Raw genomic sequence first — 25,083 nt, forward strand, 5'->3', positions numbered from 1 at the left:
AGCAAGTTAAATTTTTTTTCACTTTAAAAAAAAGTGCTTTTGTTTTTTGTAGAAGAATAAACAATTCAGTCAGACTTGGCCAAACCCTCAATTTACACAGTGGGAAACTCCAGGGCAATTGGCCCAAATATCCCTAAGAGAAGAGCCAGACTCAAGGCTTCAGAAATGAGAAAAAAAAAAAAAAGCCTCTAGGTGGCTTCCTGGTCCCCACTATGCACAGTAGGGCACACGGTGAAGGGAAGGCAATCCCAGTATCAGGGGAAAAAATGAGTATGGCACTGGAGCGGAAGCCTGCTGGGTCATCAGTGACTCCTCGCAAATTCCAAACACACACCCACACCCCCGAAACGCTAGACTTAGCCAACAGGCTGTGTGCCTGCTCCAAGTCTCCCTGTGCTGAGCACCCGGCCAGCTCAATGGCTGATGCTTCTGCCTTCATAGCGCCAGTGGTAAATCTGCCAGGAGGTCCCAGGAAGAAAGAGCCTCAGTGAGCTCAGGGAAGCTAGCACCCTGCCTGTCACGCAGTTCTCAGACACCAGCTCACTGATGGCAGATTAAAGGCTACCAGCAGCAGGCCTGAAATGGTGTTAGCTCAAATCATCAAGTCCAAGCCCTTCCGGCTTCCCCTTCTGGCCAGCATGGGACAGGCTTTGCCCCAGCGGCATTCATATCCTTCTGCCCAGCAGCAGGGAACCAAGAGAGCGCCTTACTTGTACAGCACCCAGGAAGCCTGTGAGCACGGTGCCCAGCACCCATCCTCACAGAAAAGGACAAACCACGATCCCAACAATAGATGCACACACAGCACAGAACACATCACACGTAGCATGACTGGGAGAAACAATCAGTATTCTTGGCTACAGCAACCATATAATAAAACTGCCGCCCTAAGAGATCTCTGCAGCACGATGCCTGTATATATGAACTGCATGCGACTAACACATGATTGCTATCCTCATCTTGGACCCCACTATGCCATTATATTTCTTAAATTGCTTATATACTAAATTCTGCTGTCTTGCAGTGCATTTCTTGGCATTATTTCTCAGATATACATGGTACACGTTGCTACTGTTGGCTAGGGGCCCAGCCTTGATCAATTATGGATTCTCATATAAGCAGCTAGTGACTTACACTTTCTTCAGGATACATCACTTCCTTGTAATGAGATGACTCTGTCTGCCCCATCTTTATATAGCCTATGATATGCTTTACGAATATTATAATGACTAAGCATAATCAGTAAAATGTTACTTGATTGATTTTCTAATTTTTACTCTTATTTATTTATAGCATATGCTCTAACCTCCAGGAAAGAGAAAACGCTATTATTTTTACATATAACCTTAAAGTAATACCTCTTCTACCTTCACATTCCCACTTTGTTTCTATTATCCATCTAACATGACCAGAAATGAAAGTATAAGAATTACAATGCTTCACCCAGAAATGAAATCCATCTTTTATTCCATGGAAGAACAATTACAGCCAATATAAACACTTTGCTATGCTTTGAAGGCAAAAGCCAAGACTCAACAGAAGTTGTGTTCACAATTAATTCAGAAATGGTTGGTCCACATATAGCATTGACTATTTGTTTTTTTTAACTAATATTAATTTTTGTTACCAAAAAGTTTTTTTTTTTAATGAATGTAAGGTACTTCTGTGCTACTCCTTATAGGGCCAAACCCAGTGAACAAAACAAGATGGTCCAAGTTTGGGGGCTAAAATCTTACAACCAGCTCAGTTTAACTGAAAAGATTCATCCTGACGTGGCATAAATCTCAAAGTATGTGACTGCAAAGTCTGAGATGATCACAGTTAGAAATCTGAAGCATTCATAACGTTTCATCAAAAACAGTGCGCCTGTCAGCCTACATGAGTCCATCCTTAGTGAGTAAAGTGAAACACTTGCCCTTCCTTCAACTTAAGGAAGTACTTTCAGCTTCTTATTTCATTACCCAAGAAGTCAAGGAAGCCCAAGTCAAACATAAGGGAGCCGAGGTCATGGGCCTCAGAGAGTACCACGTGCAAAGATGTGGCGTGATCTCGTGGGAGCAGGGGTTGATCAGGAAGAAATAGACTGGCAACCCAATGCACTCATGTTGGAAATTTGGAAACAGTTGTGTCCAGAACAGCAATTCCGGCGAAACCTAAAGGAGAAGTCTGGGAAAGCGCGACCCGTGTCCCTCCAGGACTTCATGCGGCCGCTTGAGGCCAACTCCTTTCAGCTTGATTGGGGGGTTGGGGGCTAAGGTACCCGTTCAGAGGGGAGGAGCGGGGACCGGAGGACCCACATGGAACTGTCCATACATTGGTCCCCTTCTAATGTGCAGAGGGTTTTGGCCCAAGTTGACACTGGGACAGACTGCAGTCTTATTTATGGGAACCCAGAACTGTTCCCTGGACCAGCAATTTGCATTGATGGCTACGAGGGAAAGACTGTGATGGTAAAAGCCGTTTCCTTACCACTGGGCTTAGGAAGGCTTCCCCCTCATTCCTACAAGGTGAATCTCTTCCCCGTTCTGGAATATATTCTAGGGGTGGGCGTGCTACATGGCCTCAGTTTACAGACATTTACAGACATTGGAGAGTTCGGTGAAAGCAGTGATACACGGGTATGCTCATTACCCTCCTCAAGTGTAGTTGCAGCCCTGGCATGTGGTTTCAGTGCGACAGTATCACCTGCTGGGAGGACAGGAGGAGATCGGTCGTACAATATTGGAATTGGAGAAGGCACATATTGTGAGGCCAACGCACAGTCCCTTTAACTCCCCAGTATGGCCTGTCAAGAAGCCAGATGGGACCTGGCGAATGACTGTGGAGGGAGGGAGTTAAATAAGGTGACGCCACCCTTGCACGCTGCAGTGCCTTCAATTCATGATTTGATGGATCGTCTGTCTGCCTGGGAACTTATCACTATGTAGTGGACTTGGCAAATGCTTTTTTCTCCATTGACATTGCACCTGAGTGTCAAGAGCAGTTTGCTTTTACTTGGGACGGGTGGCAGTGGACTTTTCAAGTCCTTGCGCAAGGATACTTGCACAGCCCCACTATCTGCCACAGGCTCGTAGCCCAGGATTTGGCACAGTGGGAGCACCCATCCTCTGTGGCCTTGTTTCATTATGTCAATGATATTTTATTAACATCAGATTCTCTTTCAGATTTAGAGCAAGCAGCTCCCTCTCTTCTCCGCCACCTGAAGTCATGTGGCTGGGCGGCGAATGAGGAAAAGGTCCAAGGCCCTGGCTTATCCGTCAAGTCTTTGGGTGTTGTGTGGTCGGGTAAGACAAAGGTTATACCTGAGGCAATCATTGATAAGATACAAGCCTTTCCCCAGCCGACCAAGGTCTCTCAACTGCAGACGTATCTGGGCCTGCTGGGGTACTGGCGGGTGTTTGTACCCCATTTAGCACAAATGGCAAGGCCCTTGTATAACATGATAAAAAAAAGGGGCCTCATGGGATTGGACAGAGGCTATAGAGCAAGACTTTGTTGCCATAAAACGTGCAGTGCAGCAGGCACAGGCTCTGCAAGTAGTAGACTCTGGCCGCCCATTTGTACTTGATGTTCATGTAACCCAAGAGGGGTACGGATGGGGCCTCTGGCAATGGCAGGAGCGTCTCCAGTTGCCAGTGGGATTTTGGTCCCAATTGTGGAAAGGACTGGAAGTCTGCTACTCTCTAACAGAGAAACAGCTGGCTGCTGTGTACGCAGCCCTAGTGGCCACTGAAGCCATCACAGGGACAGCACGGGTGTTGGTTTTGAACAACGCATCAAACCAACACACCCAGGGGTGGGTCAGTACATGGACCCAAGGACTCAAAACGGGGGTGGCACAGACCGCCATCCTCGCCAAGTGGGGTGCTTACTTAGAGCAACGTAGTACCCTTAGTTCAAGCCCTCTGAGCACAGAGCTACAACAGGTCCTGGGGCCTGTGGATCTTGCAGCCCAGGCTGAGCCAAGTACTCTGCCTAAGGGGGAGAACTTGGAGCCCTCGCCCTACAAAGAAGGACAGTCCCCAGTACCTGAGGATGCCTGGTATACTGATGGTTCTAGCCGAGGGGCTGCAGCTGTTTGGATGGCTATTGGTGTGCAGCCCAAAACAGACACCATTCAGTTTGATACTGGGACAGGCCAGAGTAGCCAGTGGGCTGAGCTACGGGCTGTATAGATGATAATCAGCCACGAGCCTGGGCCCCTAGTTATTTGTACTGATAGCTGGGTGGTGTTCCGGGGCCTAACGTTGTGGCTCCCTACGTGGAAACACCAAAACTGGTTGGTAGGACACCATCCACCGTGGGGTCAAGCCATGTAGCAGGACCTCTGGGACCTAGGTCAGAGAAAGGAGGTGACCCTAATGCATGTCACAGGTCACTCCCCCATAGTGTCCCCAGGTAATAATGAAGCAGACACCCTAGCACAGGTCCGATGGTTAGAACGGGTTCCTGCCACTGATGTGGCCCACTGGCTGCATAGGAAATTGCAGCACGCTGGAGGCCAAACCACGGAGCAAGTGATCAGACGCTGGGGTCTGCCTTTGAAATGGCAGGAGATAGCAGATGCCTGGTATGACTGTGCCATCTGTGCCCAGGACAGCACCCAAAGGTGGAGGCTCCCCAGGGAGACACAGCAGATTACGCGAGGGAGGGTGCCCCTCACTCGCTGGCAAGTGGACCCCTGCCTAAGGCCCACAAATTGATGTATGCGTTCATAGCAGTGGATACTGCTACGGGGTTGATGTTTGCTTGGCCCTGTCCGGCTGCAGATTAGCGGCATAAAGTGGTCGCCATTACATGGCTGTGCGCCCTCTATGGGCGCCCCCAAGTCATTGAAAGTGACAGGGGTACCCATTTTACAGGGCAAGAAGTGCAGCGCTGGGCTGCCAGGATGGACGTACAATGGTTGTTTCACACCCCGTATAACCCACAAGTAGCTGGCATGATTGAATGCTCCAACGGCCTTTTGAAGCAAGGCCTCCAGGTGTCAAAACACCCTCCCACGATGCGCGATTGGGTCTCAAGTCTATGGGACGTCTTGAGAATCCTGAATGAGAGACCACGGAAGGGAGGGCCCGCACCAGTAGAAGCTCTGCTACATCGAACAGCCGCTCCCATACAATTACAAGTTACCACCAGGGAGACTCTGTTAAAACCAGGCTATGGCAGAAACGGAAACATTTTGATGCCAGCACCCACATGCTTGAAAGCAGGGGAACGGCAGCAATGGACTTGGCCCTGGCAGGTCAAAAGCCCCCACTGTTGGTGGTTGGGCCTGATAGCCCCATGGGGGGCCGGTTTGACTCATGATTTGCAAGTGACGCCAGGGGTGGTGGCCGAGTGGCCACCTCAAGTGACTGTGGTATACGGAGGTCCCGATGCCAGAACGATTTTGCGGGGAACCTGTGTGCTCTCGCTATGGCCTATTATGGGGTCCCCTGTTCTGCTACATGAGGATACTACACAAGGGACCCCAAGCACTGCCATAAAGGTCTGGTACCACAAACCAGGAAAGGTACCGGTGGCAGCGACTCTCCTTTCCCAGGACAAAAAGCTGGCATGTATCCTCCCAGATGGAAGGTATTTGCCATTGTTGGTTCCTATGACTACTATTTCTTTCCGCCCGTACGTGCCTAGTATGGGCTAATACGACACAGGGCCCCTCGCGGTAGATAGATTGTGAGACAAGCTGGAGAGGTGGAGTGTGGGAGCAGAGTCCCAGAGAGCAGTTTCCTGGCTCTCGGCCGCACGTGGAAAGGTGCTGGCTTAGTTATTAGATGGCTGTCCCCTGTGGCTGGTTGACCATCAGCTGTTACCAATTAGCCATTAGCCATTAATATAACTGCCATTGCTACGCTGGCAAGGGGGTGGGTTGGTTGGCAGAGAAGGGGATGGCGGATTATATGCAGATCATGTGGATCCTGCTTCCTACATCTCCAACCCAGCCACCAACAAGAATATAGTGGTATGAACCCCCTATCCATGTCTCTGTTGTTCCTTTTTGGCCTCACCATGTCCTGCATTCTTGTGCGGGGAGTGGGAGCTGAGACCCTGCGTTACATCCTTATCTACCACCCCCCACACCGTTACCCTCTGGTAACCACTAAACTATTTATTGTCTGTGTCTTTGAGTTTTTGTTTCTTTTGCCTTATTCCTATCAGTGAAATCATATGGTTCTCGACTTTTTCTGTTGGATTTATTTTGCTTCGCACCCATCCAATTGTCCAATTTAACATAATTTATTCTAGAGAAGAGTCCTCCTGGGCACAATTCATCCAATAACTGATGCTCCTCAAACCTCACAGGCAACTACAGAAGTAATACAACAGCGTCTATGAAGTCTCGAGACACAGCCTCCATCCCACCAGACAGGTAATCCCATCAAAATAGCAATTCTAAAGTAAGGACAAACCCACCTGCACAGGTAAGAGTTGGAAGTAAAGAAAAGGCTGCAGTTAAAAGGTCCCTGGAGAAGATTCTGTTTTCCCTCCATCATTTCCTAAAGCCTACACAAACAGCATCCTTTGAAAAGCAGGTCAGCTGGACAGACCACAAATTGCCAGGGTGCCTGCCTGGTAAACACAACTTAATGACTAATTCATGAATTTAAGAAACCAAACAAAAGTCTAGTAGCAAAAAGCCTAATTAACTCAAAATTAAACAGCACCCAACACCTGTGATTCAGCCCCAGCAAGACAAGGGCCTGGCTGCCAGAGGGCAGTAAAAACAAGGGAGTTACCATATGGGGAATTCAAGACGGAGAAATGCCAGGAAGAACAGTCTGGTCCATCTTTCCATGCTGGGACCTTGTGCTAAACTCAGAGAATATTTCCAGCTGAGTTATCTGGTGAAGTCTGTACGCGATCAACTGAGAATCCTTGCTGCCCCAAACATTCCTACACTTTAAACCAAATCTCTGGTTTTTCAAATCCCAACTTAACTTCCAGCTAGGGAGCTTGTAAAGACCATAAGACAACTGCAGTAACTCGCTGAATGGCTGTCCAGCAGTCTTAGAGTGAGAACAGTCTGGCCAGAGGAGCCTCTTTCCTGCACAATAAGCCTCAGTAGGAGCATTCTGTATGAAGGGGACAAGCAGCAGGGCAAAAAGTAAATGAACAAGTATGCAAAAAAGACATATCTCAGCAGACGAGATGAAAAAGTTCTGGAGATCTGTGGCACAGCGATATGAATATACTTAACTACTGAACTGAAAAATGGTTTGAATAGCAAATTTCATTAGTTTTTTTTTTTTTTTTTTACCATAATTTTTTTTTTTTTTAATTTAAAGATATTCAGCAGGAAAAGCATCCCACACTGCACAGAAAGCCGAGGAGGAAAAGACAAGTCCAGATGATAGCAGGCATTTACTCGGAAAGGTTTTGGGGGCCTTATTTGTAGGTAGACAGAAAAAGGTTACCTAGAGGAAGGCAGTATTCCTGGCATCTTGTCCAAAACATGGAGGACACAACAGGGGCACTCAAGGCAATGAAAGTTCCTTCCCTGCTCATTCATGCGTCACAATGTCAGAAGCATTTAAGATAACCCGTACCAATTCTGAAGTCCTACGTAGGAAATCAAAGGGTTAGGGGTTGCAGAGGTGACATCCTCTTCCTGCCTTTGGACTCTGGCTCTGAAGACCGGTCCAAAAAGAGTGTTATGTTCTAGATCTACATCCTCCAGAATATGGAAGAGCGTGTCTGTCAGCAGACCTGCCGACTTGATCTGGATGACTTTCCATGGACGCGTCAGTGTGTGGGAGAGATGGCCCAGGAAAATCCCTGCCAAGCTTAAGGCTACGTCCATGACTAGAAGCTTCAGAGGTGAGAGTTCAAAGAAAGGGAGAACTTTTGAATAACTGAAGATATGGAATACGAGCCTCTCCCCCTAAGCAATGAATTATGTCACTGGGAATGCTGGAGTAGACCCTCCCAACTCAAGTTTCTGTGGTATATTCATTAGGAATGTGTTTGGCCTCAAATAAGAGAAAACCCAGACACTTTTTATCTTTTCACTCCGCCATCCTTACTTAGTGTGTTCACTTTTATCTTCAGGTTTGTTATGTCCAGGTTCAAGGCCATGATGAAGGCAAAAGAAGCTGAACACAGGCAGGGACATCTCCTGTCTCAGGAAAACGCAACTTTCACAGAAAGCCTTAGTGGATTTTCACTTATATTTAACTGGCCAGAATGTACCATACAGCTATCTCTGGACCAGGCTTTCTCAGCCTCAGCCCTATAGACATTTTGGGCCTGATAATTCTTTGTTGTGTAGGGCTGGCCTATGCATGACAGGATGTCTAGCAGCAGCCCTGGCCTCTACCCACAGATGTCACCCCACCCCAACTATGACCATCAAGAACGTCCCTAAACATTACCCAGGGTCCCCGGGAGGGTGAACTGCCCCTGGCTGAGAACCACTCTTAGACTAATCACCACTCTGTAGGCTAAGAGGAAGAGGCTGGTAATGGGGCAGTCAGCCCACCAACAGTACCTGCCCCAAACGCTCTACACCTATTTCTTAAATGTTTTCTCATGAGTGCATTCACTACTGTGCTAAGTATTAAGGAACATTTAGTAGAAACACATGAAATGTCCCCACATAGGAGTACTGACAAAGTTTGAAAAATCAAGTTCGATGCATGAGAAACAATCAGGAAGAAAATGTCATGTAAGGGCTTAAACCATAGAGACAAGCCAGACATCCTCCAGTTGGTTCAGATCAGAGAGAATAAAAGCACATAAGAGTGTAGCCTGGAGTTCTTAATGAAAATGTCACTTCCAACGTGGAACTTGCATTTGAAGACTAGGAATTCTCAGGCAAGTGACAGGAGAGAAGAAAAATAAGCAGAGGTCACAGAATGAGCAAGGTTAAAAGCTCAGGAACTACTGTGAAACGGACCTGGGTTCTGAGAGTCTGAGAAAGCAAGTCATTTGGACCTTCCTGCGTCTATTTCCTAGGGTTGTTGAGAGGGTCAACTGAGAGGAAATCAATTATAAGAGTATCTGGCAAATCGGAAGCAATCAGTTGTTAGTTTCTACTATTATTGTTGTTATTATACATTATTTAATATAATTGAGGAGGAGAGGCCATCTGTCATAAACCAGAGGATTCCTGTTAGAGAGTGGCTGTCACATCCTGAGCAGGACAACCAGGTAGGTAAGGTTCGGCTCCAGAGGGCTTTATTACTGGCCGCACAGGCAGGATGGCAAGAGGATCACCATAAAAGCACCATCCATACCTACTAAGACGTGGTGGCACGAGGGTTAACTGGAATCCGTGGGTGATTTCCAGTGAATATTGTGGCCAGTGGCCATGGTCAGGGTAGTCATAAGCCTTCCCACGTTATAAAGGAGTTTTAGCTTGCAAAGCATTTCTACACATACTATCTGAGTAATTTGCATGTAACAAGCCTGTCCTTTGATAATAGAGAGCTACTCTAGCAAGGAGAAGTTCTATTAATCATTTGAAAAGTCACTGCCAAGCAAAGTCACTCTGTGGGGAGAAATGGGAGATACAAGACTTACCTTCTAATTGAGCAAGAGACATGGATGTGAGCCAGAGAATGAGTAATGTGGTATCTTTAATAGGTTTAAGGGAAAATAGATAAGCTTTAAAAAAAACGTTTCCAATCTATGCATTCTTAACTTCAAGTAGGCCTCCCATGGGCCTTCTGTGTCCCAAACTCCCAGCTTCTGGGTCCTGATTCTTTTATGACCAAAGGAGAAGGGATAAAGAACACAAACCACTAGATCCTCCCAGAACCATTCCTCTATTCAGGGCTTCTCTAGCAGTTAACTATCGCAGACATTCCCCAAGATTCCCCACGGTTATTTATTGAACTGAGTGGAAGACGTTCCCCAGTCTTCCACTCAGTTCAATAAATTCCACAGGGCACAAAATAATAGTTTGAAGATGTGAAAAACTTAGCTTTACCTTAAAGAAAAAAAAAATCACAAAGTACCCCTGCGTGTGCCTGAAAATGACAAAGGGAGGGCAAGATGAGGAACAGGTGAGTGTTTCCCACCACATAGTTCTGGTCACTGTGCTCTCCTCATCCTCAGCCTCATTCTGTCCAGTTCCTGTTAACTGGTGTCATTTACGTAGTAACGTATTGATCACTTTATATTGTACCCATGACACATTCTTCCAGATTCTTTAAAAATTCAAGGTGTCCAATACTTTCTAAAACAGAGTATCTGTCATACAGTCCACTGCTGGGTTTCAATGAACATTGAGCATAACAGAGCAAAGACTGGTCTGCTTAAAATAAAAAGCCTGTGCCATGAAAGTAGTAAATGAAAAAAATCCATTTATGTTTGCTAGTAAAGCCAATATCCCATTACATAAGCAAAAAGGTGACTTTTCCTGATTTTGGGGGACGGCCTTCCTCCTAGCACACATTAATAAAAGATATTTTTTCATACTACCAGGAAAGATAATTAAAGCAAAAGTAAAAAATCATTTACTGTACTGTGTCCCCAATACTATACTGGACATTTTACATGTGTTATTTCCATAATTTTCACATGATAGGGTGACTCACCATTTTCCCTATTTTACAGGACAGCGCTCTGACGTTCAGGGGGGTTAAATAATTGACCCAACATCAAGTAGAAGAGATTGAATTCCAACCAACATCTGTCTGTCCACCCAGTCCTATGCTCTAACCACTGTTACTACAGCCCCACATCACCAACACAGCTAAATAAGTGAGACAGCAACTTCTCAGCCATCTAAATGCACAAAATACACTACAGTGAGTAGTTACGTGTAAATTTTACTAAAGCCAAGCGCTGTGAAAACAATTTACCATCCTGTCCATATTTGTTCTTTGTATTTTACCAAGGCTCAGAGAACAGGCTGCTCACCCTCACTAACCATCAAATACAGCAGAATCTAGAGTCACTCTGCTAAACAGAAATATGACGGGGCCATGTATGGAAATTTAAATTTTCTTGTAGCCACAGTTTTAGAAAGTTAAAAAAGATGAAATTAACAATTTATTTTCTTTCACTTCATTTATCCAAAACATGATCATTGAAACATGTCATCAATATAAGTTACTGAGACATTCTCCATTCTTTCTTTCACAGCAATCTCTGAAATTGGTGTGTATTTGACACTCATAGCACATCTCAGTTCAGACTAGCACACCTCAAGTGCTCAGCAGCGACCATACCAGGCACATAGATCTAGACCCTTAGAGTTCCACATACGTACAATGCCCCTTTAGTACCTGGTCCCATGTTTCCATATAATCTGGAAAGGAAGCCCTCTAGTCTTATTTCTATACTTACACACTCCTGGACTGAGATTACAGAGACACCAACCAGAGATGCCTGAAATCCCAACACTGTCACTTCTATTTAATTCTTTAAGTGTGTACTTTGAGTTGTGTTCTAACAAAAATACCCCTGAAAGGAGCAAAACTCTAAGCTAATAGCCAACATTAAGCCTTGGGCTACATAAAGGGAACTGACAGCACTTCCAGGAGGAGAGGATGGGGCACCGTAGACAAAATGAGATGGTTGACTCTGATCCTGTCACAAGTCCCTATCCCAAATTCCCTTTTCCTCAACAACTTAGAGGAGTTATTAAAATAACTCCTTGTCAAGAACAACTATCGTCAAGAAACACCAAAAGGAAACCACTGGAATTCCCCTGATTTCCAACCTAATACCCTAAGGCAAACACTGCAAACTCAAATGCCCGCAGGGCCCAGGGCAGGCCTGCAATGAGCCTGCGTCTGTCTAGAGGGGACAGCCTTGACTCCAGCCCTGAGACCAGGCCAGGTGGGAAGGTAGCCCCAGGGATGCGAGGTCATCTGATTTCTAGAGAGAAGTTGCAAATCTGAATATTCAGGTTCATTGCCTGATTTTTAACCATTAGCAACTCATGTAATATTTTAGATAACCATGTACAACCAAACAGGAAGTGACTACAAACCAGATGCCATCTTGGGGAATGAGTGTGCAAACTCCGGTATTTGTGGGACAAAGTAAAGTTGCACAAAGACTAAGTGTGGGATGATCTTGAGGGGATTTTATCGTGGGTCCTCCTTCTCCCATCATCCTTGCTGCCCTCCAGATGAACCAAAACCACAGCTTGCAAAGCTCCCTCTGAGACCAAGAGGAGCACAGGAAGCATAGACAGGGCAGACTTGATGCACCTTCATCTATACGATGAGGAGCTGGTTTAGGCTGCAGCAGCATCAGGAGGGGCACGACCTGAAGCAAACGGGAATGCTCTTGCCCATAGAGAAGGGACAGCCACTTTTCAGGGCCACATGAACGTCCCAGTCAGTAAACAGACCCGGGGCAGCAGGAGCTACCAATTTCTTAAAAACAAGCCCAAAAGACAGATTTTTCTGGAAAACCTCCTCATAGTTAAATGTTGGCAACTAATTCAAATCATATTTCCAACACCATGTGAGCCAGATCCAGCCCATAGGGCCACCTCTGTAGTCACTGGATCAGAACATCTCCAAAGTCACACTGAGCCCCAGCACTCTGGCTACCTTCAACCTGGAGCTTCTCCCAACTTCACTAGCCGATGAACTTAACCCACTTCCTCCACCCATGTAAGCTAGGAGAGAGGTGCCACTGACTGCAGAAGACGAGGAGACAGGAAACTAAAGGAGACATGGTATCCTAGATTGGACCCTGGAACTAAAGGACAATAGTGGAAAAACTGGCAGAAATCCAAATAAAGGCAATAGTTTAATAGTATTGTGCCAATGCTAATTTCTTGGCTTTGATAAATTTACCAGTTAGGTAAGCTGTTAACATTAGGGAAAGCTAGGGAAAGGGGATATGGGAACTCTTTGACCTCTTAGCCACTCTTCCATAAATCTAAAATAATTTCCAAATTAAAGTTAAAAAAAAAAACTCATAGAACTATACCCACCCACCCCAAAAAAAATGTTAATTTTATAGTGTGCACAGTTCTAAAATGAAAATTTTTAAAAACTTGCTAGTAAGCAGAAGCATGAATTACCCTGAATCTTCACTCTGGTAGACTAAGAGAAGCCAGAAAAGACTAGAACTAAGAGAAACCAAAAGGTACCAGAATAGATGTCATGTCCTTTCCTTTATAGTGTATGTGCAAAACCAGTGGCGCACGGAATTAGAGGACTTTCGGTAAAATATCAAATGGCTGTATTTAGGTAATTATGATTAATGTGACTTGAACCGAGAAAGCTCCAAACAGTCAACAACTTTTTGGCCTTAGAATATAAATGAGCTTGCAATTGGAGGACTGGAGACATTATAACCCAAACAAGAGAGACAGAACTGAAGTAATAAATACAAAAGCTTCGGCACGGAATAACACAAACTGCACAACCACCGTCAATACCTCTTGGAAATGCGATTATTAACATAAATGATATACTGTCTTTTTCTGTTACCCAGCCTTTGAAACAGCAGGTTAGGGTGCAACATCCTTACATCATCACATTGCCCACCAGTCCCTTTAAATCTTGTTTTGTAATAAGGAGAGATGCATATAAATAAACTGACATATTTCCAAATGTATGTAGAGAGCTGTACCATGAACAAACTCAAATGAAACAGAATGAAAAGATGTAGGAACTCTTTTTCTATTTATCTTCTGTCTGGCATTCCTATTATTATGGTCTTAAATCAATTTGACATACATAGTAAATATACGTAATAGAAAACATGAAATAAAATAATTAGCTTTATTAGTGCTTTGTAGGAAAGATTTACAATATCTTTAAGCCAAAAGAATGCCCAGAGCAAGAAGTGGTCATTCTTCTGTTGAACAAACATGTGGCTCTACCATGAAGCAACCTGTTTTCTCAGCCCTGGTGATAAGCAATGAGCAGAACAAAGACCCTGGCTTTGTGGAGCTTCGACTCTTTCTCTTAGGAGAGAGAAGAGACAAGGAGTGAGATAAACAAAATAGATACTCTGTTAGATTATGCTAAATGCTAAGGAACAATATAACAGAGAAAGGGGACAGAGTTGTTTAAAGTTAAAATAGGTGGTCAGGGGATCCCTTGCTGAAAAAGTGACCTTTGAGGAAAGACCTGAAGGAAGTGAGGCACAGGAATCTACAGCAGGACGTGAAAGGGAGTTCCAAGTAGCAGGAACAGCAAATGCAAAAGCTCTCCTGTGGAAGCATACCTAGACTGCTTTAAGGCTGATGCAGTGCATAAAGCAACGGGAAAAAGTAAGGGTGAAGTCTGAGGGGAGTGGAGGACTAGATCATGTCATGTCATACGTCACAGTCATGACGTTGGCTTCTACTCTGAATGAGACAGGAAGAGGAGTGATGTGATCTGAATACTTGTAATAAAAGACTGATGGGGATAAGGTGGAAAGAAGAGAGACCAGTTATAAGGACACTCCATTAATCCAGGTGAAAAATTGTGGTGGCTTGGATGAGGGTGATGGCACGACAGGTGATAAGATGAATTCTGAATATATTTTGAAGGTAGAGCCCATAGGATTTGCTGAAGGGTGTATGAGAGAAAGGTAATTCAAGAATGATACCAAATGTTTTGTCCCAAGTAAATGGAAGAATGGAATGCTGTTAAGTGACTTTGAAAGACTGGAGGAGGGAGACAGCAGATTGGAGATTAGTGGAGAATAAGAATTTCCCTTTGGACACATTATATTTTCTGCTTGCTTGTTTGTTTTTATTTTTGGTGTTTTAAATTCAAGCAGTTATTTTCATTCCAATATTCCTGAATTCATTTCAAAGAACTGACAGGATACAGCTAAGATCCATTCAGAAAAAGCATTGTCTGCTCTTGGTGTAGTCACTGATTTATCTTTTTCAAAGCCTATCCCCACACCTTACACCCCTCTGTGTCCCTTCCTTCCCAAACCATTCATGCGTCTCAGCAATGTTAACTGTCAAAAGATTCAAGCAATTATCAAGGTAATCTTGCCCTCCCCAATTGCCTTTTTTCCTCCCCTTTGCCTCTAGAAGTTCCTTGACACCCACACATCCTTGTGCGATCCACCAGAAGGAATCTCTTAGGAGGGATCCCCTAGAAACAATCACCTGGTGAAACAGACATATCACACTCTTAGGAGGTTCCATGGACATGTGATGTCTGCAATGCCTATCCAACACACCCAAGTAGAGATGAGCAGCAGGTGGTCAGGTAAAGGAACCTGGAGTTCACAGCAGAGATCCAGGCTATAGATACCAATTTACAAGTCTTCATTAGAGATGATATTTACAGTGTGGTGTATATAGAAAAGAGATACAGGGCCCTGAGGTACTCTGTTTAGAGCTTCAGGAGATGAGGAACCAGCAAAGGAGACTGAGAAAGACCAGCCAGAGAGAAATGAAGAAAACCAGGAGGGATATGTCTAAGCAGTCCAGTCGAGAATGTGTTCCAGAAGAACAACTGACTGCGTTAAGTGCTGGTAGTAAAGAGTAGGAGCAGCAGGGACCTGCCCATGGCTGAAGCAATGAAATGTCCCTGATGGCCTGATAAGGCCAGTGCCAGTGGCTTACAAGTAAGGGGTGAACAGCCTGCTGTAATAGGTTCAGGCTGGAATGGGAGGGGCAATGTTAGACACAATGAATATAGACAACTCATTCACAATGTCCTATTGTAGCAGGAAGAAAAGAAATTTCTGAAGGGGAAACCAGAGTCAAGAGAAAATGGTTTTTATTTAATGGGAAAAATAAGAACTTGTATGCCAGTGGGAATTCAGTGGAGAGAAGAAAACTGATGCTATAGGAGAAAGAGGGGAAATGTAATGGAGCAATGTCCTTGAGAAAGTCTGTGGAGGTGGAGATGGGATGCTGTGCCCAAGGTGCCAGGAGCTCAGGCACAGACACAGGCAGGTGGTAGGTGTGGTAGGAGCACATGGAAGTTCTCCGATAATTTCTGGTTTGTTAGTGAAAAAGGAAGTGGCTGAGAGTAGGGGACAATGGATATTTTAAGAGAAAATGTAAAGTATGCAATAGCTGCCTAAGGGAGGGAGGGAAGGAATGGACCGAAGAAACATGATACGCCTGCTCACAGCATCAAGGGGCCCACTTGGGTTTGTGGTCATTAACTTAAAGTGAGACAACCAGTATGGTGGTGGGGTTTCAACCAGGCACATTCATTCGGCTGCATGGGGGCAAGTACACAGTAAAATTTCACATCATCCAAAGAGAAAAATAAGGCAAAAATTAAACTTCTTGGTCATGAGTTAAGAGATGCTAGAAAACTTACCAGTAATAATAATAAGTACAATAAAGAAAGATTTCAGGCCTCACTAGAAAGAGGAAAGAACATATAGTACTTACTATATGCCAAGCACATTCTTTCCACCTATTCCTTATAACATTACCATTTCTTCGGGTAAGCAGTCAAAGAAGTGATCTAGAGTGAGTGGCAGAGGTGGGACTTAAACCCAGGTAAGCCCAGCCCCATACCTGTGCTGCCTCCTAGACTCTCGATGACCGGGGATGCAGGAAATCTGCAGTCAGATAAAAGCATAGGTGAGTGTCCAGTCTACCTGTCACCAAGCAGCTGACTGACTGGGAAAGTCACTCTCTCTTCCTCTCTCTGTTTTCTCATCTGGAAATTAGATTAAATGGCCTCATCACAGATGGAAATAGCCTCATCAAAGATCCAAAAATTCTCTGGTCTAATTCCATAGACACTAAATAGTGTTTGTAGGAAGAGGTCAGAGGAAACCTTAACAGTCTGATCACTATCTGTTGTTTCCATTCCATGGACACACCTCCAGGCCAGAGTCTCAGCCCTCTCACACCTGAATTCTTCCAAACGCACTTACTAGCAAATGAAGAAACTCACTACAATGTCAGACAACTAAACTTTGTCCCCATTTAACATCCTTTCTCCAACTCTGTAGACTCATTCAGAACAAGCCTGGAAACACAGTAAGCTCTAAATATTTAAAGGTATCGGCTTCTTTTAAGCAGAGCTTCCAGACCATTTCCACACCAAGGCACACACCTGCCCTCCCCCACATTCCCAGCATTACTCCTGTTCTCCAGGTTTCCTCAGATAATGGACACAGTTGAACTATCTCCATTCCAAATGGTCTCAGGGCCTGGGAAAGAGTTCTGTTAGGCTAAGAGGCTTAAATTCATTTAGAAAAACTAGCTCTTTCTTACTACTTCCCAAACATATTTTTAATGTAATAGTAGTAATGTTTGGGTTTTTAAAAATGTATATAAAAGACGCACAACAGGAGTTGGAGGGTTATAATGTATTACTACACACACCTCCCTCAGGTCCATTCAGATGCAGCTATTTTCTTTTCTTCTGGCTCCAGACACTTCTTTTAACAACTGTATTATTGTCCATAGCATCTTCTGCAAGTCTCAGATCTCTCGAGAATCAGACTGCCCGGATTCATAGCCCAGTTCAGCTACTTAACTATCTATGTGACCTTCAGCCATACCTTAAGCTCAATACCTCAATTTGCTCACCTGTAAAACAGCAATAATAATAGTACACACCTCATAAAGTTTGAGTGAGGTTAAACAAGAATTTTCAGAACACTGCCCAACAGAGTATGTGAATGTTAGCTACTGTTTCAAGCCTTGACTGTCAGCCTCTATCTTTGGTGCACTTCCTTTAGAGATCTAAGTTCATTATTAAACTGCCACATTGTCACACTCCTTCCTGCTCGTAGTTTCCCTTATCTTCTCGGATGGAATCATTTACAAATATGTGGTCAGAATTAAAATATCTGAGAGTTTCCTAATTTTCCTGACTTCTGGACTCTGATCTATCACTTAGCCATTCTTAGCAGTTTTTAAAACAATAGCTTCCTTGACAGACTTCCCCAACTTCCATTTTTTGGGAGGTTAATTGTGATGACCCCCAACCTGGGGGGTCATCTGGATGTCTCCTCGTAATGAGTGCTCCATGCTCTTCTAATCCATCCCGTCTCTGACCAGTGTGACCAGTGGCATACACTTTAAAGACAGATGGCTGGGGGTTTAGTTTCAACATGAAGCTGTGGCAAAAAGCTACACTAATTGACCTATCTGGGAATTAAACCTCTGGTCTTTGGCCTCTTTTAAGTATCAAACCCTAAACAAATGAGCTAATATTCTTGGCCTCCAGCCAAAACCAGTACCTTGTAATGGATTGTTCCTAGTCACTTGTAAAGTCCTACAAGTGGGGGATTTGTCACATAATGAATATTCTATACTCAAAATGTTGTGACATAAACACTGGTTCAAAAATAGCAATCTTTTCAAAAGACATTAAACTATACACTGAACACTGAAAATTTTAATGGAAATTGACTTCAGAAGTAACGAGAAACCCTCTGCTTTTTCTTTACCATATAACTTGAAAAATAAATGACACTCCTATGGAGGGTCTGCTCAGATGGGTTAACTGGGGAGAGTCTGACACTCAAATTTCCATTTTAGTTCTATTTAGAAATGGTCTCTGACTATGGTAAGGCTAAAGAAAATATCTTAAACATGTAAGTAATGAACTTGTAAGGGGGAGAAAGTAACAGGAACCAAATAGATAATGATGTTGACAGTTTCCTTGATTCCAATGACAATACAAGCAAAATGGGCATGACAATGGAATCTTGGAAAGTGGAAAAGGGCATCTACAGTCAATTCTTTCTTAATAAAATCACCATTACCTCCACCATTTACTGATCAATGCCAGTAAATGACTATGCTCAGTGTTTTATGCCGTCCCTCATTATCTTTGTAAAAATCCCTATGGCATAGGTTACTGAGGTTTAATAAGTGTGGCTGATGTGAGGTGCACAGAGCAAGGCCAGGACTCCAATTCTAAAGCATCTGGCCGCCCACTTCCCAGCCCAGGACAGCCCAATTCTGGTAGAAATTTCCATTTGGTGGTTTTGCTAGTACTGGATACCATGGTCAAAAAGGCCATAGATTTGCCTATGGCCACAATGCTAGGAGTTGCTACTCCACTCCAGAAAGGTTATCAGAAGTATCTACTACCTGACTATCCACCACGCAAGAAGGAATGCTGAAAACTGGGCAGACTCCATGACAGGAATCATAGTAAGCCCAGAAAAGGATCAGGCAGGATACATAAAAGGGAAAGGGTTTCCTTCTAAATTTACGCTACATAAAGATAACCTCGTGGCAAGGAAGACTCTGGCAGCCTCTCTGTAAATCCCACTGGAGGTTAGTAGAGGGAGGTAGAGGTGGGGAAACTTAATCTCACCTTCATATGCTGGCTAGAAGCCAGATGGTCATCTAAAAAGGCCAGGACTCACATACTCTTTAAGACTTCCCAAGAGGGGGTCAAACAGCAAAGAATAGGAACCACTTTCCCTTCCCGAGACCAGGCTGAGAGACTGTGTGTGTGCCCGCACACGGGGGAGTGGGCAGGGCACCCCTGTCTGTAACACATGTAGCAACTTCTTGATTTTCACCTCCATCAGTTTCTTGTAGTGGTTTTATTTTATGTTATATTGGTAGAGGGAACACATGATATTGGTAGGGGGACAGGAAAATAAAAATCACAGAAAGAGAATTCTGCTCTATTTTTGTTTTTCATTCATGGAATATAAAAATTCCATCAAAACGAATATACCCTTGACTTCCAGTCCCCTTCCACTTAGGTTGGCTGGAAATTCTGTGTTCTCCATTGGTTTTTCCATAGCTTTTCTAGCAAAGGTGTGAATTTTGAGAGTTATTCTCTCAATAACTGCTTATTTCCTCCTTTATTACAGAATTGCAACCATGGGAAGAATGGAGGGGACCCAGAAAAAGTGGAGAAGCAGACAAGTGCTGGCCGGGCTAGGCCTAGGAATTATATCATGCTTGGGTACAGATGTTTCCCGCCAGGCCAGTGATACTGAGAACTGGCCTTGGATCCTGCAAAAAGGACGATCCTGCTGGTGGGGAAACGTGAAGTTTCTCTGTGGCTCCCCAGCAATGGGACACTTTTGCTTGAGTTTGGTAACTCTTAGATGGGAAAATGCAGCGTCCTGGCAAACTTGCAGCTCTGGCATCAATTAAACTTCAAGGGTTGCATAAACCTGTGTGCTATCAACTGAGTGACTGTGCTGATCATGTTGTCATAATGAACACAAGGCACACTGCATTTTCGGGAAACAAATGGGAACAAAAAGTATATCCTCATATACTGGTTAACCAGGTGAATTTAAACAAGTAACAGCTGCTCAACTTCACCAGAAAGATCCAGTGCTGATTGCTTAAAAAAAAATAAAAAAAAAATTGCTGTAACAGAAAATCTTCACAAAACTACGATGCAGAGATTTCATCTTTTCCCAGATGAGGGCGTACCGGGAGGTATTCTTAAGAATTTAATGAAAGAACTTCCTCAACCACAGGAAGTACCCAGACATGTAGATGAGTACACCCAAGAAGAAACAGAGACTTTCCTAAGAGTGTGGTCTCCACCTGAAGATTACCAGCTATAGAAAAATGAAAATTGCAAAAAATAACAAGACGACTGAAACTTCTTCCTGATAAATTTCTCCTAACCTACAGGGCAGAGTGAAACAACTGCTTCATTTTGACGAGAAACTTTTAGCTGCTGAAAATGTATGAAGATAAGTCAGAAAGGGATATTCCTTCAATAGGAAATCACAATAAAATACATTATTTTATAGGAAAAAATATATACCCTTTAGAGACCCTCTATGGAAGAATTAATGCTTGTGGAGACTTAATGCTGGTGTGAAACGGTAGGATCACACATTAACTTCCAGCTTAAAAAGATATGTGCTGATTCTTTTAATTTTAAATAACGTTCAAAAGACAAAAACAGCACAACCCAAAAAGCAAAATTTAACTGTGAAATCCTTTCCTAACAGAACAACTCATTCAGCAAAATAGATGTGAAACTCCAGGTGATGGCCCACTAATTGGAAAAGTGCCAAATCCAAGGATTTCATTAGAATAAAATTCTTTGAACTGGTCTTAAAAAATAAGTGCAACAACTTCTATCTGCTCATAAGTAATGACACAATGGCAAAACTATTGCCAAAAATATATTCTCCTAATAAAGTCAGCCAAGAAATAGAAAAAGGGCTACTGGTTTTCAGTAAAACACATAAAGGCAAAATAGGAAAATTAGGGGAATAAGCACGCATGCTATTTCCATCATATGCGTGGAAAATAACGACTGTGATCTGAAAGTCACCATGCAAGACAGCATCTACCCAGGACACAAGCTCTGGCGCAGAACTCAGCAGTGTACAGTCACAGCAAAGGGAGCCGTACTCTCCCTTCATGCTCAACACTACTGAACGTTTATAGCTGTAGTATCCTTCTTACATACTAAGGCTTTTTGATTAAAGAAATGCTTTTTAATATCTTTACTGAGTCAAAATATTAATCACTAAATGAAAGTTTTCAAAAACTCTTCACTACATCATGTTCACTCTGACCAAACAGCACTCTTTGTTACAAGAACATTTTCTAGTATTTTATTTCACTGAATAACAAAAGAGTCATTCTCTGTGTTGTCCTCATTCTTGCTGGCCTCATTCAGTTCACTTGAAGAGTCTCTGACCACCACCACAATCACCCCTCACATTGTGTTTTCTCTGTAGCACCTTTCAGAAAAAAACTCCACACAGTTCAAATGGCAATGGAGCCATTACAGACACGGGATCTTTCAGAGGAGTTGGCTGGTTACACCACTGTGTAATGACACAATTAACTTGACATTCAACATTTCAGAGTCAGTCTAGATCTCAGTTTCCTTCCAACCTCCTTATAATAGAGGTGAGATCATCAAGGTCAGAAAACAATGTGTCCCATTACAATACAAATGTGCCCCATTTGTATTAATAATACAAATAAAGAAACAGAAATGTAAAAATAAAGAAATTAAGTCTCTTAGTTTATAAATGTTATTTGGATTTTAAATAGCTCTGGAGAAATGATATTTAGTGCAAATATATTGGAGCAAATACTGCAAGCTGAACCACCAACATCTGAATTTTAAAAAAATATATGGGTGACTTCCATTAAGACAATCATTAACTCATAACTGGAAATGGATAATAAGGAAGTAAAGTATATGGATATCTTTACATTTTTTTAAAGCACAAATAAATGATAAGCATTTGTCCCCTTAAACCTTATGACATCATAAGCAAACCTAATGACTGTCTTTACAAACAGGCACTTCCCTTTTAGAGCAGGCATACAGTTTATTCAAACATGATATTTTTTTTTTAATTAAAGTTTACTGGGGTGACAATTGTTAGTAAAGATTTCAGGTGTACAATTCTGTATTACATCATCTATAAATCACATTGTATGTTCACCACCCAGAGTCAGTGCTCCTTCCATCATCATATATTGGATTCCATTTACCCTCATCTACCAAACCCCTCTACCCTTACCCTCTGGTAACCACTAAACTACTGTCTGTGTCTATGAGTTTTTGTTTCTCATGTTTGTCTTATTTTTTGTTGTTTTTGGTTCATATACAACATATGAGTGAAATCGTGGTTCTCTGCTTTTTCTGTCTGACTTATTTCGCTTAGCATTATCTCAAGATCCATCCATGTTGTCACAAATGGTCCTATATCATCTTTTCTTTTTCTGAATACCATTTCTCAGTTACCGCCGAATAGTATTCCATTGTGCATATATACCACAACTTCTTTATCCATTCATCTATCGAAGGACATTTTGGTAGTTTCCATGTCTTGGCCACCGTAAACAAAGCTGCAATGAACATTGGAGCACACGTGTCTTTATCTATAAATGTTTTCAGATTTCTTAGGTAGATACCCAGGAGAGGGATTGCTGGGTCATATGGCAATTCTGTTCGTAATTTTTTGAGGAACCTCCACACTGCCTTCCATAGCGACTGCACCAGTCTCAAACATGATATTTTTATGTTCAATGTAGATACTGTCTTTTAAAGGACAACTGTGCCAAAACTACAAATCTGTCAGTGAAAGAGCAGAACTTTAAAATAAAATTCTAAATGGCTCCTGAGTCTGAGGATACAGATATGAAGGTTTATGTCTGCACATTCTTCCTAAGGGCACACCTAAAATAGTGATTGAAATACATTCCTTTCTGAAACAAAGCAGGGTTTAACTTGACAAGCACTAAAATACATGCTTTGTTTATGGATTATTTTGATTCACTCATTAATGGAAATCACACTTACTGAGTACCATGCACCATGTACTACGAAGGGCTTGAGGGTATAAAAATGGAGTATGACTAGTTGTTTACCCTTAATAAAGGCTAATAATACTAGGTTAAAAATATAAATAATATTAATAAGACTTAAGTATAGGTACTTCGATGAGTGATTTGCATGCATTAACTCTTTTAATGCTAACAACAATCCTGGAAGATAAGTACTACTGTTAATTCCATTTTACAGAGGAGAGAGCTGAAGCAGGGTTTAACTTGTCCAATGTCACACAGGATGGAGTTGATATAGCACAGGTATGAACCCAGGCAATCTGGGACCACAGTCCACACTCCTCCCCATCATTGTTGCATTAAGTTGCTGATGGGAGGATGACAAGGAGAGGCTGTGTGTGGAAGCTTCCTAGAGAAATACAGGGAGCTGAGTCCTGAAGGATGAACTGGACGTAAAGGGGAAAGGGAAGGATTCCAATTATGGGGTGATGCAAGCTAGGAGCATGGAGGCATGCAACCACGTATCGTCAAGAGAGCGAGTAGTTCCAAAAGGCAGAACGAAGGATGTTGCAACGAGGAGCAGGAGCCATAGCTGGAAAGGGAGACAGAGGCCAGCAAACAAAACTTGAAGGGGGCGGGTGGGGGGGAGGTGGTTCTACCTGGGAATAGGAAGATGGGTGGAAGGAGGGTGAATGAGGAAGCAAGGAGGCAAGTTGGACAGTGTTTGTAATAGTGCAGGTGAGAAGTGATAAGAATCTAAACTGAGGTGGTGGGATGGGCACGTGACAGGCAATTCTAGTAAAGGAGCAGAATGGAGACCCTCCCAGAATGAATAATCAAGACATGCACACCCTTCATATGAAAGAAGTGCATACCTTCCACAGGAAATGACTTTAACTGCCTGAAGGGGAGGTGGACAGGTGGATACAATGAAAAGAAATAGTGCTGGAAAGAACATGAACTCATAACACGGTCAGCTCCACTTTGCCATTCCACAGCAGGGCCACCTGGGACAGTCACAAGTCACTAGGTGCTCAGTTCTGTAATCACAGACTGTAAGTCTACTCATATAGACTCTGAATACCATTTCTCAGTTGGAGACATGTTAGAATTAGCAAAATATTTCATCCTATTTCTCTTTTTTATTAGTTTATTTTCAGTAATTATTCACAATCAAGCAAAGCATCAGAAAAATCACAAAGATTAAAAATAATAGCACAACCACCATAAAATACATCTTTTCAATAGCTTTTGCATTAAAATGGCAATTGCTTAATGGCGTTTTCTAAAACACAGAATTTCCAGAGACCTCATATCATTTTCATAATTTAACACATCCTGATCATTTAAAGCCAGGCACCCAGAGCTACTATACATTCCTTATCTTATAACAAAATCAAATCAATGGAACTGCATGCTTTCCAGGATTTTCACATATTAACTGCCTACCTGCACAGAACGCCTGAGTAATACAAGAACCAGCACTACAAATTACAATAATTCCAATTTAAAACACACACACACACACACACACATATACACAGACCAAGGCATCTAGTCACAGAGAAGCCTTCCTAAGCTTCACAGAAAGAAAAAAGTATAAATCCCAGCAAGACAGTGAAATGGATAGAAAAGACAGGAAACGAGTTTATCTTTCAGACAAGCCCTTACTTGCATGACTTTGTGGAAGTATTTTAACCTATTCAGGACTCAGTTTCCTCATTCGTAAAGATGTGATATCTGTGTTTCATTTCTTTTTTAAAAAACCCATACTCAAATCTGGCAAACACTGCATACTCATTCCCCTCTTGAAGAGGCGTGCAGCACATTCAAAATGAAAGGGTCTGCAAGTTCTGCTGTCAAGAAACCTTTCTTTAAACTTGTTCGACCAAAGCTTTTTCCTTTTCACATCTGTGAACCCTGGATCCAAGGGATACAGTGTAGCAAATAGCAGGGAAGGGCCCTTCCAC

General features: G+C 43.0%; 1 protein-coding gene and 1 pseudogene across 15 annotated transcripts in view; one reads left to right on the forward strand and one right to left on the reverse strand.

Moving 5' to 3' along the window:
• Window positions 1-25,083, reverse strand: part of CARMIL1 (capping protein regulator and myosin 1 linker 1) — a 352,154-nt gene that overhangs the window by 274,599 nt on the left and 52,472 nt on the right. The gene's annotated exons all lie outside the window — the stretch shown is intronic.
• Window positions 582-20,409, forward strand: LOC109437523 (large ribosomal subunit protein uL13m-like; annotated as a pseudogene).

This window comes from Rhinolophus sinicus, chromosome 7 (genome assembly GCF_057876585.1).
Source record: "Rhinolophus sinicus isolate RSI-liver-muscle chromosome 7, RSI-T2T, whole genome shotgun sequence".
Taxonomy (NCBI): domain Eukaryota; kingdom Metazoa; phylum Chordata; class Mammalia; order Chiroptera; family Rhinolophidae; genus Rhinolophus; species Rhinolophus sinicus.